The sequence below is a fragment of the Bos taurus genome, chromosome 23 (genome assembly GCF_002263795.3).
Source record: "Bos taurus isolate L1 Dominette 01449 registration number 42190680 breed Hereford chromosome 23, ARS-UCD2.0, whole genome shotgun sequence".
Classification (NCBI taxonomy): Eukaryota; Metazoa; Chordata; class Mammalia; order Artiodactyla; family Bovidae; genus Bos; species Bos taurus.
The window spans coordinates 47294106-47308764 of record NC_037350.1 but is presented as its reverse complement, the minus strand read 5'-3'; the positions used below and the strand labels follow the sequence as shown (position 1 = coordinate 47308764).

The 14659-nt window shown below is 44.4% G+C and overlaps 1 long non-coding RNA gene across 3 annotated transcripts in view; it reads left to right on the top strand.

The window, feature by feature from the left end:
- The first annotated feature begins 2408 nt into the window (after positions 1–2408).
- LOC112443838 (uncharacterized) overlaps positions 2409–14659 on the top strand; it is a 29443-nt gene continuing 17192 nt past the window's right edge. The window contains exons 1-2 of one of the 3 annotated variants that reach the window (XR_003032234.2): positions 2409–4502; positions 6057–6445. This is a non-coding gene — a long non-coding RNA (uncharacterized lncRNA). Of the gene's footprint in view, positions 4503–4532; positions 5121–6056; positions 6446–14659 lie in introns of those variants that run through there. The other 2 variants (XR_009492597.1, XR_009492596.1) reach the window with 2 other exon arrangements.

Here is a 14659-nt window from a genome sequence, read left to right as displayed (position 1 = left end):
AATTCCTGATTCTTATCCAGCAGCCAAGACTGACCCTTCCACTCCAAAGGGTAATGCATTTTGTAGATTGAGTGGGAAACTGAATAGGCACCCCTCTTTGGGGATGTAGATATCTCTGCTTCAGAAAATGTTTATTGATTCTGTAGCTTTTTCAGAACAACATAATCATGCAAAAAGCCATCGGCATGAGATTGGGAATCCTGGTGGCAGGAGGCAGGGGAGCTGACTTTCTTTTTACGGTCAGACCTCTGTCAACACAGTTCTGAAGCTTAATCAATAGTCAAACAATGCAAGTGACAGGTTGATCATTCTGGTAGAGACCAAAGCCTATAAGATGCTGTACAATTAAAACAGAAACAACACATAAGACGTTTTATTTGCCATTACTTGGAGTTCTACCAATCCTATCACAATTCATCTTAGTCCATCAGCCTGTGGACATAGGAAGATAGAAGTTACAGGAAAATGAAGTTTAGCCGTTGTATTAGAAATACAAACTCGAGGGCTTTCTCTGGAGGTCTAGTGGTTGAGACCCATACTTCCACTGCAGGGGGTGTGGGTTTGAACCCCTGTTGGGAAACTAAGATCCCACATGCTTCGTGGTGGGCCAAAAAGGAAAAAGAAGAAAAATATAAACTTGAAGAGTTGTTACCACTATTTCATCTCCAGTTTGTTAACAAAAAATAAAATTATAAATTCCACATCAGTTTCAAATAGACTGAATAATACATTATGTTCCTAATGTCTTGATAATAAAGTACTTTTATTTTTAACATTGTTTCCATTAGAACCTGGTTTTCTTTTAGCTGTTTTTTCATAATAAAGTTTTATATAATTTTTTTTGGGGGGGTTCCCTTGTAGCTCAGTTGGTAAAGAATCCGCCTGCAATGCAGGTGACCTGGGTTTGATTTCTGGGTCGGGAAGATCCCCTGGAGAAGGAAATGGCAACCCACTCCAGTATTCTTGCTGGAGAATCCCATGGACAGAGGAGCCTGGCAGGCTACAGTCTATGGGGTTGCAAGAGTCGGACATGACTGAGCGACTAAGCACACACACATATATAATTTTTATATTAAGTGTTTTAATATGAAGTTTTAGCCTTGTGGTTTTCCTTTTATAAAATGGGCTATTTTTCTACTTGCTTCTCAATAGTGTTTTTTTTTTCTTTTTTGAGTTCTTGGTAAGTTGAACCTTGCTGTAAGCTCCCGAGCCTTCAGTAAAAGAGCTTAGGGGTAAACAGGTAGGTAGGTCAGGGTTCAAATTCCTGTCTCTGCCTTTTACAGGCTGCCTGACCTGGGCAGGCTTCCTGGCCTCTAGAAAGCTCTATTCAAGTGTGAAAGGGGGACCTGGAGGAGCCTGTTGGGTGGGTGTGGGGAGAAGTGAAGGATGGGCTGGGCCTCCTGCCACCTCGTGCTGTTCCTTATTATTTCTGTTATTACTCTACAGACAAGCTCTCTGTTATTCAGAATTGTTCATCTGTAAATGTTTGGCTCAGAAAAATGATGCATCTCCCTAAAATACGTGACATCCAGAACGATCACAAGGCGTTGGAAAATTCTGAACTATCTTGAATTCTTTTTTTTTTTGTTTCATGTTGGCTACACCATGTGGCCTGGGGGGACTTAGTTCCCTGACCAGGGATCGAACCTGTGCCCCTTGCAGTGGAAGTGTGGCGTCCTAACCACTGGACTGCCCGGGATTCAATCTTGAATTCTTAGAGGAAAGTGATATTAGGGACTGAATGATTATTTGTGGTGGTTTTTGTTTAGTTGCTAAGTTATGTTCGACTCTTTGCAACCCCCATGGACTGTAGCCCGCCAGGCTCCTCTGTCCATGGGATTTCTCAGGTAAGAATCTACCCACCCACTGGAGTGTGTAGCCATTTCTTTCTCCAGGGGATCTTCCTGACCCAGGGATCGAACTGGGGTCTCCAGCATTACAGGGAGATTCTTTAAATTCCTGTCTGAGCCACCAGGGAAGACCCACCCTCTACCCTTTAAGTACTAAGCTGCTTAAAATATCATTCTGCTTATTGTAATTTGATGTGTGAGATTCTGGCAGGCATTTACAATTCAGATCCCACTCCTAAGAGATTCTCATTTAGGGCCTGTTCCTGTGATTTCCTTATGGACGCCTGAGATCGTTAGGTAAAATGCATATATATGCTCAGAGATAAATGTTTATCATCATCACCTCAATGAAGCATTTAGCAGTCCCCACACGTTCTAATGTCCTGGGTGCTCCAGCAGCTCCTTCCCCCCCCTTGTCCAGGGTGGTCCTCCTCCCCTCTCCCTCTCCCCACATCTCAAAATTTCCAAGTATTGCCCCCATCAATCACTAGAATTTAGCTGGCAGCAGGGAAAGTGGGGGAGGAGGGGTTGGCTGGGCAGCAGAATCATTATCCAAATACCTCGTTCAAAAAAAAAAAAGTGGGGGGTGGCAGGAGATAATGGCCTCTTTGTGTGGAGGGAGAAGGCAGAGGGGAAGGGGGAGGGGGGCTTGCTGACACTTGGGACTCCAGCTGTTTTCCAAGAGGCGGATGGTGTGCGTGGTGGCAGCTTACAGAGGGGTGCTGCCTGTCTCCAGAAGGAAAGAAAAGCCTCCCCCAAGGCTGGACCTCTGCACGCTTGACTCACAGCCACTCAGTTTGCTCTGTTCCCTCGCACCGGGCTCATGCTTCTCCTGTGACCTCGTCTGGGTCGCTCACATGAATCATGTCGCTCCCAGGGTGCAGTCCAGGGTTCTTGGCATGACGCACAGCACCTCACCTCTGCCGCCTGCTTCACTTCCCGCTTTAGTCCTCACCCCCAGCACCACTCAGTCAGGGTATCGACAGTAGACTCAGGAACACGCCTTTTCACAAAGCTCACCAGGCAGCGCTGAGGCATCCGAAGCTGTCCTTGCAAACGGCTGTTCAGAAGCTCAAGACGCCATTCAGGCCTCTGTTTTTCTGTAATCAAGGCTCAGGAAAGGAGGCATTAGAAAGTGTTTCAGTTACCAAGTCCCCTTGGTTAAGGTCCAAGGCAGAATCCTGTTATGATTAATTCTGCACAAAAAGTTTTGTTTAGAGTTAAACTGCAGGATATTATTGTTGCTCATCCCTCAAAAGATTGTGTATTTGTTATAAGCCTGTGCGCTAAACCAGTGACATTATTCCACTGTCTCATTTCTGGAGCCTCGTACTTCCTTACGCCCATGTCAAGTCTTAATCTAAGAGGAGGGGAACGTGGAAATAATAGAGTGAGAAATAAGAACGAAAAGACTTCCCCATAAGATTATATGGCAAACTAGCAAAAATGGGACATATGGATATCCAAAGTATCAGCAAATGACTATCATATACATTTTCATTTAATTTCATTTGGCCATATCAAACTTGAAACTTTTAAAACATAAATTTTAATAACACAGGAATATGCTTATGGTTTAATAACATGGAAAATACAATTCTATGCAAAATGTTAAAGAAAATTTCGGGATGCAAAATAGGTTTTGTAATATAACCTTGGTTGTATAAAATATGCATGGAAAAAACCCCTCATAATATTAAATTCATATTGGTTCTCTCAGGTGTTGAGATACTGACTTTTTAAATTCCATTTTCCTTATGCCCCAATCCTTTCCAAATTTCCGAGTTAACACATATTACTTTTGGAATTGGGGAAATATAAGCTTATTTTGGGGCTTCCCTGGTGGCTCAGTGGTAAAGAGCTTGCCTGCCATGCAGAAGACTCAGGCGTTTCAGTCCCTGGGTTGGGAAGATCCCTAGGAGGAGGAAATGGCAACCCACTCCAGTCTTCTTGCCTGGAGAATCCCATGGACAGAGAAGCCTGGTGGGCTACAGTCCTTGGGGTTGCAGAGTCAGACACGACTGAGCAACTAAACCACCACAACAAGCTTACTTTTGTGATTGTCATTGTTAAGCCTGCAACAGAAAAAGGCACGAAGGTGACAGAGAAGCTGGCAAAGGTGTAGGAGGGAGAGTGAGACAGAGAAAGAAAGAGAAAAAGTAGGATGAGAGGAAACAAGAGTAAGGCAAGGAGACCAGTGCACATTTTGCTTCAAAACCTGAGGAAATACCCATTATTTGAATCGCATCTTCCAGCTGGGACTTCTGATTTCTAAGCAGCCTAGAACTCTGATCAGAAGATACCACAAAGAGACAGCTCTTGTACAGTTTACTGGTGTTCTTTACAATGACACATGGTGGAAACAACAGCTTCTTTTTACCATCAGCACTGAAAGCACCAGGAGCTCCGGGCCGCTGCTTTCAAGTCCTGGGCTATTGATAAATGAGTCACACGCTGGCAGAGCTCCAGCGTTTCAGGAATGTGTTTCCTATGTCCTTTCTGCTGCTTTCTACTGTTCAGATGTTTCCAAGTCAATCGTGAAGGCTATGAAGCTCCGACCCTGCCCACTAGTGTGTTCTCTGGTCCCCAGGATGAGTCCAGGACCTGGCTGTTGCTGTGACCACCCTGACCTGCAGAGAAGCTCCAGACTCGGTGAGATTGGCAGTTGGATCAGACCATGAATATGCAGAAGGCAGGAGGGAGGCAATGACTACCCAACACATAATGACTGAATTACAATTTTAAAATGGAATGAGTTGGATAGTTATTATCAGTGTAATTATTCATAAATGTGCCTAATTATTCATAATTATTCAGAAGTATATCACTTCCCTGATTGCCATAAGTGATCTCGGAGGCCAATTACGATGCGCTTCTGGCCGCAGGACTCGGGGAGCGTTACCCCTTCTGTCTTGGCGCATCCGCACTCGGTCTCCGGCCTGACTCCACGGGGAGATCTTTGTGTCGTTGGGCCCTTTAACTACACACAACAAACCCTCGGCTTGAAACCCAGCTGATTACCAAGCCCCCGTCGCCTTTCTTCCCCGTTTCCGGTCCCAAGCTCCTCTTGTTTGGGTTCGGTCTGTTCCTTCGAGGGCGCTCTTTGATGCTGTTTAATTAGGGCTCTCTTGTTGTCACTCCGGCATTTGACATCTTAATAGCGTTGCAGGGCATACGGTGCGAACCAGGGCAAGAAGGGAGGGACCCCTGCCTGGATACAGCTGAAGCGGAGAGGCCGAAAGCCTGGGCCACTTGGCCAGCCTGCAGAGGGTGAGCCGTTAAGTGAGAGCTTTCAGGTTTCTTATAAATCTAGAGATCCTCTCACGTAGGCGACGGCAGTCCCCTTAACTCACTGCCTCCCCAGACACCTGGGACTTCTGGGGATCGTTTCAAAATAAGGCAGCCTAGGAGAACATTTCCAGTTTTTCCAGAGAATTTTCACGTTGACCTGGATGAGGCAAAGCACCGACGTGGACTCAGGCTCTCAACTTGCTATTTGGGCCGAGGTCCGCACGAATGCAGACTTCAGAGATGGAGGCACGGCTCAATTTCTTCTTTTTTTTTTTTTTCCTCCCTGGAAAACATTACAGCAATTACCATATTGTGGGGCAGCATGATCAAGTGCAAATTAGCATATAGATTAGTTCTGGGGGGCAGGGAGAAGGAGAGGTGGGTTAAGATCTTGAAAATCATGTAGAGTTATGCTGCACAAAGAGGGACGTGCAGAAATCTTCCAGGTTCTGCTCTACCTAACGCTGTGTACACGTGAACGCCTCTGACAGGGGTCAGCGGGCAGTTTCTAAGGGAACCAGGACAATTCGGTTCTGACCGTTGCTGAGATGAGACGAGGGACTGGGCCGTGTAAGAAGTTGCAGATCTGTTTGGTAGATTTTTAAGACTTTTTTTTTTTTTTTACCAGCTTTTTGCTCCTGATTTCTTTAGTAAGACTAGCCTCTAATTAATTGGAATCACCAAATTCAGTTTTTGTGTTTTGTCTGAGAAATGAAAATGGTTAAATTTTGACTGACGGGGTGAAAAGAGGGACACAAAAAAGAAAAGAGTATAATTTAGAACTGAGACTTGTGGGGGAAGTGTGCTGAAAGGTGGCAGGCAAAAACAAGGCAGATTAAATTACTGCCTTCTAACCTAAAAATATAAAAGCAGACTGGAAAACAAACCCCTACAGGACCCACCTTTTCTTTCTAGATTCTCTAACAACGCAGGAGATCGGTTCAGAGTCAGTTACTCCGTCACCTCCACGCTCAACCAGCTGTAGCATCTGAAATGGCACCAGCTGTAGCATCTGACACCAGCGGTCGAAGTTTCTGCATTTTGAAGAAATGGTACCGGTTAGATTCTTCCTACGGCTGCTGTAGAGCGGGAGTTCAGAGGAGAGGCAGAGCTGTGAGGACGGAGTGGCCAGGAATACTTTCGTGGTATTTGGGAACGACCTTGGCCACAAGGGTACGTGGAATATGAATCAGTATTTAAGAGGACACTGTGGCCAGGGTGATGGACAGGACTCAGAGGGCAAGGAGCCATGTGTGAGGAGCCTGGCCTGGCAGAGCAGAGGGTCTGTGCTGAGGTGGTGGCAGGTAAGGATAAAACGGGGTAATGAAACCCAAGGCAGAGATCAACCTCTTTCATTCTTTGCAATCTGCTTAAAGTGAAAGTGAAAGTCGCTCAGTCATGTCCAACTCTTTGACCCCGTGGACTATCAGTATGAAATTCTCCAGGCCAGAATCCTGGAGTGTAGCCTTTCCCTTCTCCAGGGGATCTTCCCAACCCAGGGATTGAACCCAGGTCTCCTGCATTGCAGGTGGATTCTTTACCAGCTGAGCTACAGGGGAAGGCCCTGCTTAAAAGGATCTAGCAATAACCACTTTGAAAAATTACTATATGATAAAGAAATCAGTTTTTTCTTCCTGAATTTCTGGCACATAGTAGGCAGATGACAGCTGTTTCATTACATTAATGAGTTAATGTAACTCATTAACTGTAAAATCAGCTCAGGATAAACAACAAGGTCTATTGTATAGCACAGGGAATCATATCCAGTCTCCTGGGATAAATCATAATGGAAAAGAATATGCTTATATGAAAGAATGTATGCATGTGTGTGACTGAGTCGCTTTGTTGTACAGCAGAGATCGGCACAATATTGTAAGTCAAGTACACTTCAATTAAAATAAAAATTAAGGGACTTCCCTGGTAGTCCGGGCTTTCTTTATATATCAGATGGTAAAGAATCTGCCTCTGAAGCAGGAGCCCCAGGTTCAGTCCCTTAGCTGGGGAGATCCCCTGGAGAAGGAAATGGCAGCCCACTCCAGTATTCTTACCTGGAGGATCCCATGGACAGAGGAGCCTGGTGGGTCACAGTCTATGGGGTCAGTCTCAGAGTTGGACAGGACTGACTGACTTTCACTCTAGACTCCCTGGCAGTCCAGAAACTGTCAGGACTATGCATGTCCACTGCAGGGGGCATGGGTTTGATCCCTGGATGGCATCACCGACTCAATAGACATGACTACGAGCAAACTCCAGGAGATAGAGAAGGACAGGGAAGCCTGGTGTGCTGCAGTCCATGGGGTCACAAAGAGTCAGACACGCCCGAACAACTGAACAACAGCAATAACAAGGGAACTAACATCTTGTGTGCCACGAAGCATGGCCAAAAAAAGAAAAATAACAATTATCATAATAAAAAATGTAAAAAAAAGCCCTCAAAAAAACAACAAAGAAGAAAACCAGTGTACAGCCAGTGTGAGGCATGCGAGTCTCCCTGTAGTAAGTCTTATCACCAAGAAACAAATCAAACATTTTTTTAAAAATAAACACTGCTGCTGCTGCTGCTAAGTCGCTTCAGTCGTGTCCGACTCTGTGTGACCCCATAGACGGCAGCCCAACAGGCTCCCCCGTCCCTGGGATTCTCCAGGTAAGAACACTGGAGTGGGTTGCCATTTCCTTCTCCAGTGTAGGAAAGAGAAAAGTGAAAGTGAAGTCGCTCAGTCGTGTCCGACTCTTAGTGACTCCATGGACTGCAGCCTACCAGGCTCCTCCATCCATGGGATTTTCCAGGCAAGAGTACTGGAGTGGGGTGCCGTTGCCTTCTCCGAAAAATAAACACAGTTCTTCTTAAAAATAATATCCCTCATTGGCTATTCTGGTTGGGAGCTGGCTAAGATTGGGGTATGGAAGAAACTTTCCCAGCAAAACAGAAAAACAAAAGACATGTGTGTGAGCCAGTGAACAGGGAAGATAAGCCAGAAGGACCGGCAGGGAGATTTCTTTTCCCCCAAAGACTCGAAAGGATAAAAGCCAGAAGAATGTGCTCCAGAGCCTGACCAGTCAGCGTGGCTACAAAGCAGAGTGGGTTACATGGCCTGTGATGGCTGGAGCCAACACAGCACATTTTACGGCCCATTAGGTAGATCTGACCTGAGTTTGAGCAAGCTCTGGGAGTTGGTGATGGACAGGGAAGCCTGGCGTGCTGCAGTTCATGGGGTCGCAAAGAGTCGGACACAACTGAGCGACTGAACTGAACTAGGTAGATCTGAAAACTAATCTGGTCCCAGGGGCAGGGTTGGGGCATGAGATAGCCATCTGGCCATGTGAAATTTGGCATGACATCCTGGGTACCAGCCCAGTGCCACACACTGGCCCTAGAGACCCCATCAACTGTGCACCCCAGGGGCCTCCAAAGACATCTGGGTGCATTCTGGAGTCTCTTTCCTACTCAGATTCTCCAAATGCTGTGAGAAGCTAGTTAGGAAGAGTACAAGGTCTTCGGTCTCAGACAAAAGTAGCTGAGACATAGTAGGTGCTCAAAAAATATAGTGAAGAAGTATTTGTTGAAAGAATCTTCCCTTTTGTTCAGTTTGGAACACCAGGTCCTGTGGTTTTTATTTCCTAGACTGTCTCTCATTATCTATTTTTCAACATTTAACACAGCTATTACATGCTTTTTTTTAAAAAAAAGAAATTTGTTTATAAATGAAATGCCTTATTCTTGCAATTAGATTTCAGACTGCTGTGGGATGGAGACCTTCTGGTGGTTCTGGTCTCTCTCACAGCATCCAGGGGAATGCTTTGCTCACCACCTGTGTGTGATCATTAGTGACACTGGAGGGCACCTCTGTTCTGATAGAATTGGTACTCCATTAGCAATCAGAAAATCAGGCTTGTTTGTAATCTGACGGGCAGCATAAGAGTAAGTAAATTATAGTCTTTTGGAGCCTCAGTTTGATCATATATAAAGTATGAATAATAATTCGTGTCCTTCCTGTAAAACAGGGTCAAATAATTGGATTTGTTTTAAGTCATATATTTAAATAAATAAGTAATAGCCAGAGTATATCCATCCACTCTGTTTTCTAGTGGTATGCTCCTGCTCAGTTGCTCAGTTGTATCTGACTCTTTGTGACTCCATGGACTGTAGTTGCTGGGCTCTTCTGTCCATGGACTTTTCCAGGCAAGAATACTGGAGTGGGTTGCCATTTCCTATTCTAGGGGATCTTCCTGACCCAAGGATTGGACCCACGTCTCTTGCATTGGCAGGCAGGTTCTTTACCACTGTGCCACCTGGGAAGCCCCAAATAATTGGATTTGTAAGGCTCAAATAAATTACTGTCTGCTAAAGTGTTCCAGCTACTTCTTAAATTTAGCTATGATGGTACTCTTTGATGTAGTTTATGATGTACACAGACATTTCTGTATTCCAGGAATTCCCACTCTTAAGGAAAGTGGGGGATTCCTGGAGTACAGAAATGACTAACCCATCACTAACTGGTAGTTGGCTGTGATGGGTTAGTGCTGGATTGGGGACCCGTTGGTAAAACTTAGCACGAGGGGGACAAGACCATGCTAATAAACATCGGAAAATTCACCCAGTGGCTAACTGAGAAAACTGTTCATTTCACCCTCTTCTTGCCCATCATACTTTATGTTCCCAACAAATTCAAGAAACTTCTTGAGACGTTCTAATTTTCACTTTTCTAGTTAGAGCCTTTTCTGTTTAAAGAAGTCCCTTTAACATTCTTGTAAGGCCTCCTTCGTGGTGATGAACTCCTTTAGCTTTCTTTTGTCTGGGAAACTTTATCCCTTCCCAAATTCTAAACGATAATCTTACTGGATTGAGAATTCTTGGTTCTAAGTTTTTTCCTTTCAGCACTCTGACTCTATTGGGCCAGTCTTTCTGATCTGTGGTATTTCTTTTTTTAAATTATTTTTTATTGGACTAGAATTGATGAATTACTCTTGCCTAGAAAATTCCATGGATGGAGGAGCCTGGTGGGCTACAGTCCACGGGATTACGAAGAGTCGGACACGACTGAGCAAGTTCACGACTTCACGAGTCTTACCAAAGTCATCATACATTTACTTATATTTACCTTTAATAAAGGCTTCCCTGGTAGTTCAACTGGTAAAGAATCCGCCTGCAGTGCAGGAGATCCTGGTTCAATCCCTGGGTCGGGAAGATCCCCTGGAGAAGGGATAGGCTACCCACTCCAGGATTCTTGAGCCTCCCTGATGGCTCAGACGGTCAAACTGAGAAACATCTACTAATTCCTTGAGTTTCAAGAAGCCTTATTTTCCCATCCTAGTCCTTTTGATGACACCTTTTTTTCTTTCTTTCTTAAACTTTTTTATTTTAGACATTTTCAAGCATACACAAAAGTAGACAGAATGGTCTGTTTTGTTCCTATTTACTAATTATCCAGCTTCAACAGTCATCAGCCTTCACCTTTTATTCATCTGGTATCCTGTCTCATCTTCATCCTTCACCTTCCAACCTTCCATCTCTGAGACCAGCTTAACCTTATGAGTCTTACAGTTCCTTTTCAAACTCTTGCTAATTATTTAATAGTACATTGGCAACAACCTTCGCTCATCCCTAATGGAAGAGGCAGGCTCTAATTCGGTCTCTGGTTTGTGAGGCTTCCTGCTAAAGCTAAACCCTTAAGCTATGTTCTTGCAGTCTGGGACATTAGCAAGATCTCTCGATTGAATTACAGAATCACTTTCCACCAAGGAATCAGTTTTGTGGAGTACTTAACACTGAACTACAAGAGGAGGCACAGGAGTAACGGGTCTTCTCAGTAATGTCATCTTTTTTTTTCCCTTCTGTAAATCAAAGGAGGTATTACAAGACCTTCAGCTTTGTGGCATGAGTGGAGTTAGAAGTTTACAGGGGCTGGAAATAGCCCTTCAGATGATAGCATTTTTGTTTTCCTGCAGGTTTATTCTTTTTACCTGTAGTTAATATGAATCATTGAACGATCTGAGATTTTTCTGTGATTTGAAACTTTTTTTTCTGGGACACAGATTCAGGAGTTTCGAGGGACCTACAGGCTGAAACAGCATTGATGCCCTCACTCCATTCTGCCTTCTGCCAGTGACCTCTCTGGGGGCTCTCTGATGCTGCCCGTGTTCAGCAGGGCCTCTGCCCTCCAGCTTGAGGATCAGAGTTTACAGGTCACTGCGGGCTCTGAGACAGCCTGCACTCTCTTCTGGGTTGACTCTGGCAGTGCAACAAAGAGAACCTCGGTGAGAAGCTCAGTCCTCAGGAAGGTCCTTGGGCGACACGCAGCAGGCCAGCTGGTCCAGAGGGCGCTCAAGGCAGGAGGCTGAGTTCGCTTCCCACCTGGGGTTCGATGCCCTCCCTCCTTTCATCACGGGGGTTCTGAACCTCAGAGTGTCAACCCTCTGCTGCCTCTTGTTACTTCTAGAAGACTGAATTTTCTGAACATTTTCTCAAAGCAGTACTTAATCGCATTTTACTTTTGTTAAAAATCAAACTCGCGTAAGATTGCCTGTCAACATGGGAGCAAACAGAGGAACTAGAGAAAAGGGGAAAAGATGAAAACATTGTATACATTTGGGAACTGAAATCTTATGTCTCTTTTTGGGGAGAGGGGGATAACGAAACCATTCTATGCTCTGATTCTGGCCGTGTTTAAACACATCTATTCATATATTAAAATTCAAAGTTCATCTATTCATGTATCAAAATGGAAAGACTTGTACGTCAAAAGAAAAAAAAGGTCAATTTTACTGTTATAATTTAAAAAATAAAATAGTTAACCAGGGGAAAAATAAAAATTCTAGGCTTGTTCAAGTTTGAAATTCAAGAAGCCAATGGGTAAATAGTGAAGATTCTGAGAAGAAAGTGGGGAGGAGACAGCAGCTGGGGATTGTCAATCATTTTTCGTGTTGTTTAAAACTTTTAAAAAAGATTTTAAAATTCTTACTTATTACACAAATGATTTTGTAGTGACAGAGATTATAGAAAGTTACCAAGAGTCTTCTAACTATGGTAAATCCCCTGATTTGCATTTAAAAAATCCTTTAGTGACTTCCCTGGTATTCTAATGGTTAAGACTCCACACTTGAAATGCTGAGGATGCGAGTCTGATCCTTGGTTGGGGAACTAAGATCCCACATGCCTAAAGGTGTGGCAAAAGAGAGAGAAAGAAAGAAAAAGAGAGAAAGACAGAGAGAGACAAGGAAAGAGAGAAAGAGGAGAGAGAGAGAAAGAAACAAAGTCCTTTCAGCTCAGTCAAGCTCTGCTCTTCCCTCCCTTCATTGGACAAAGGCGAGTATGGCTCCAAGCTTCCTGCAGAGAAGGAGAGGGTCTCCCACTACTCCCGAGAGCCTGAGACAACCATTCTCTGCCCCATTCCAGAATCAGAAGCTGCCTTATAGCAAGACAGCCCTGGGTGACTCCCTTGGAGTCCACTTTGGAGTTTGAGAATTCCTGGTTGGAGACCCCTGGTTGCCATGGAGATTGCCATTGAAGCTTCAAGAAAATCCTTCCTCTGAGGGTGCCCCGCAGCACACACCCCACCCCTGTTCCAGCAGCTGAGAGTGAGGGCGTGCTCCCCAGGATTCCTCCCAGCAACGTGAGACCAGTGTATCAGAGGTGCCCCAGGAGGCCTATCTTGATTCCATTCACAGCATCACAGGCATATTCCAGGAGAACTCTGCCTGTTATCCTAAGCCATCTGCTTTTCCTTTTAAATTTAAGTCATCTCCACCAGGTTTAGTGGAGCAGGCTGAGGTGTGTGGGCCTGGGTAGAATGTGGGAGAATGTGGCATTTAACTGGAAGTTGAAGAAGGTGCAGCTTAGCAAAGGGAGGTGCCTGGGGCAGAAAGAGATCCCTTGTTGGGAGGGTGGTAAGGATGGGTTGAGAGTTCGGGGTTAGCAGATGCGGACTTACGTGCAGGATGGATAAACAACAAGGTCCTACTATGTAGCACTGGGAGCTCCAGTCAACATCCTGTGAGCGAATCATAATGGAAAAGAGTGTACATGTATCTGTATAACTAGGGCACTTCGCCGTACAGCAGAAATTAACACAACACTGCACAGAATACTACTCAGCCATTAAAAAGAATGAAATAATGCCATTTGCAGCAACATGAATGAACCTAGAGATTGTCATACTGAGTGAAGTAAGGCAGAAAGGGAATGAGAGATATCATAGGACATCTCTTATGTGTGAAATTGAAAAAGGAATGATGCAGATGAACTTACACAACAGAAAGAGACTCATAGACGTAGAGAACGAATTTATGGTTGCCGGGGGTATGTATGGGGGGAAGGGATAGTTAGGGAGTACGGGGTCAACATGTACACTCAGCTGTATTTAAAGTGGATAACCAACAAGGACCTGGGAACCAACAAGCACAGGGGACTCTGCTGCATGCTGTGTGGTAGCCTGGATGGGAGGGGAGTTTGGGGGAGAATGGATACATGGGTATGTGTGGCTGAGTCCCTTTGCTGTCCACCTGAGACGATCACAGCATTGTTTGTTAATCCTCTATTCCCCAATTAAAAAAAAACACATTATAAATCAATTTCAATAAAATAAAATAGTTCAGCTATTAAAAAGAAGAGTCTCTCCGATCTCACTTACTTAGTGGGGCAGAATTGTTCCATGCAGAGCTGTGGGGTTCTACACCCCGCTGTGGGAAGCTCTGTCATGAGTGTGTTATCCTGAGCATGTTTTGTGACCGCTAATGTCCAAATGAGATTTCCCCTCTGGGTCCTGAATGTCAGTGCAGACAGGCTCCAGACCTGCTGGTGAAAGAAGCAAAATGAGTGTCTCCCTGCAGGTGACAGAGCCAGGTCCATGTGCCTTTAACTTTATGCAGAAAAAAATTCCAGTGGAAAAACTATGAGTGAGCACCCACTGAGATTGCTCACATCATATATTTTTCTTTTTAATTAATATTTCATGACCAGTTAACCAGCAGTCTGTTATCCTTCTAATAAAGAAAAAGGTGTTATAACCAATAAAATATATTTATTGCCCTCATTTTAAAGTCTTAATTAAGGACCCATCCCTCATGAAAATCTTTCTTAAAATACCATCGGAAGTGCATGAGCGAGAAGGAAGGAAGCCGTGGCATACTGAAAAAGAAACGTGTCCTCTCACGGTTAGCCCATGACGTGTGTGTCTTGGACCAGTTTGTAAATACATGCGGTATTAGCTTGTTTTGGAAGAGATGGTTCTGTAAGTAAAAATATGAATGTGATTTGCTCTGTGGATTTTATGTGTAGAATGCGTATGCTATAGAATTTGAGGAATTCGGAGATTTTTCTTTTGTAAACTCAATATAAAAAGATAATGCTGCTCTATGTTCAGGGAGTAACATGTGAGTTAGGCAGGAGTTTCTGAGTTAAGCAGGAACCCGTGATAAGAAAAGGAGTTTCAGGCTAACAGTATGGTCTTCGGTGGGTGTAATACACCGTTCTAGAATCATGGCTGTCGTTCTTGCTGGATTCTTTAAGTTGTAGGTTCCAA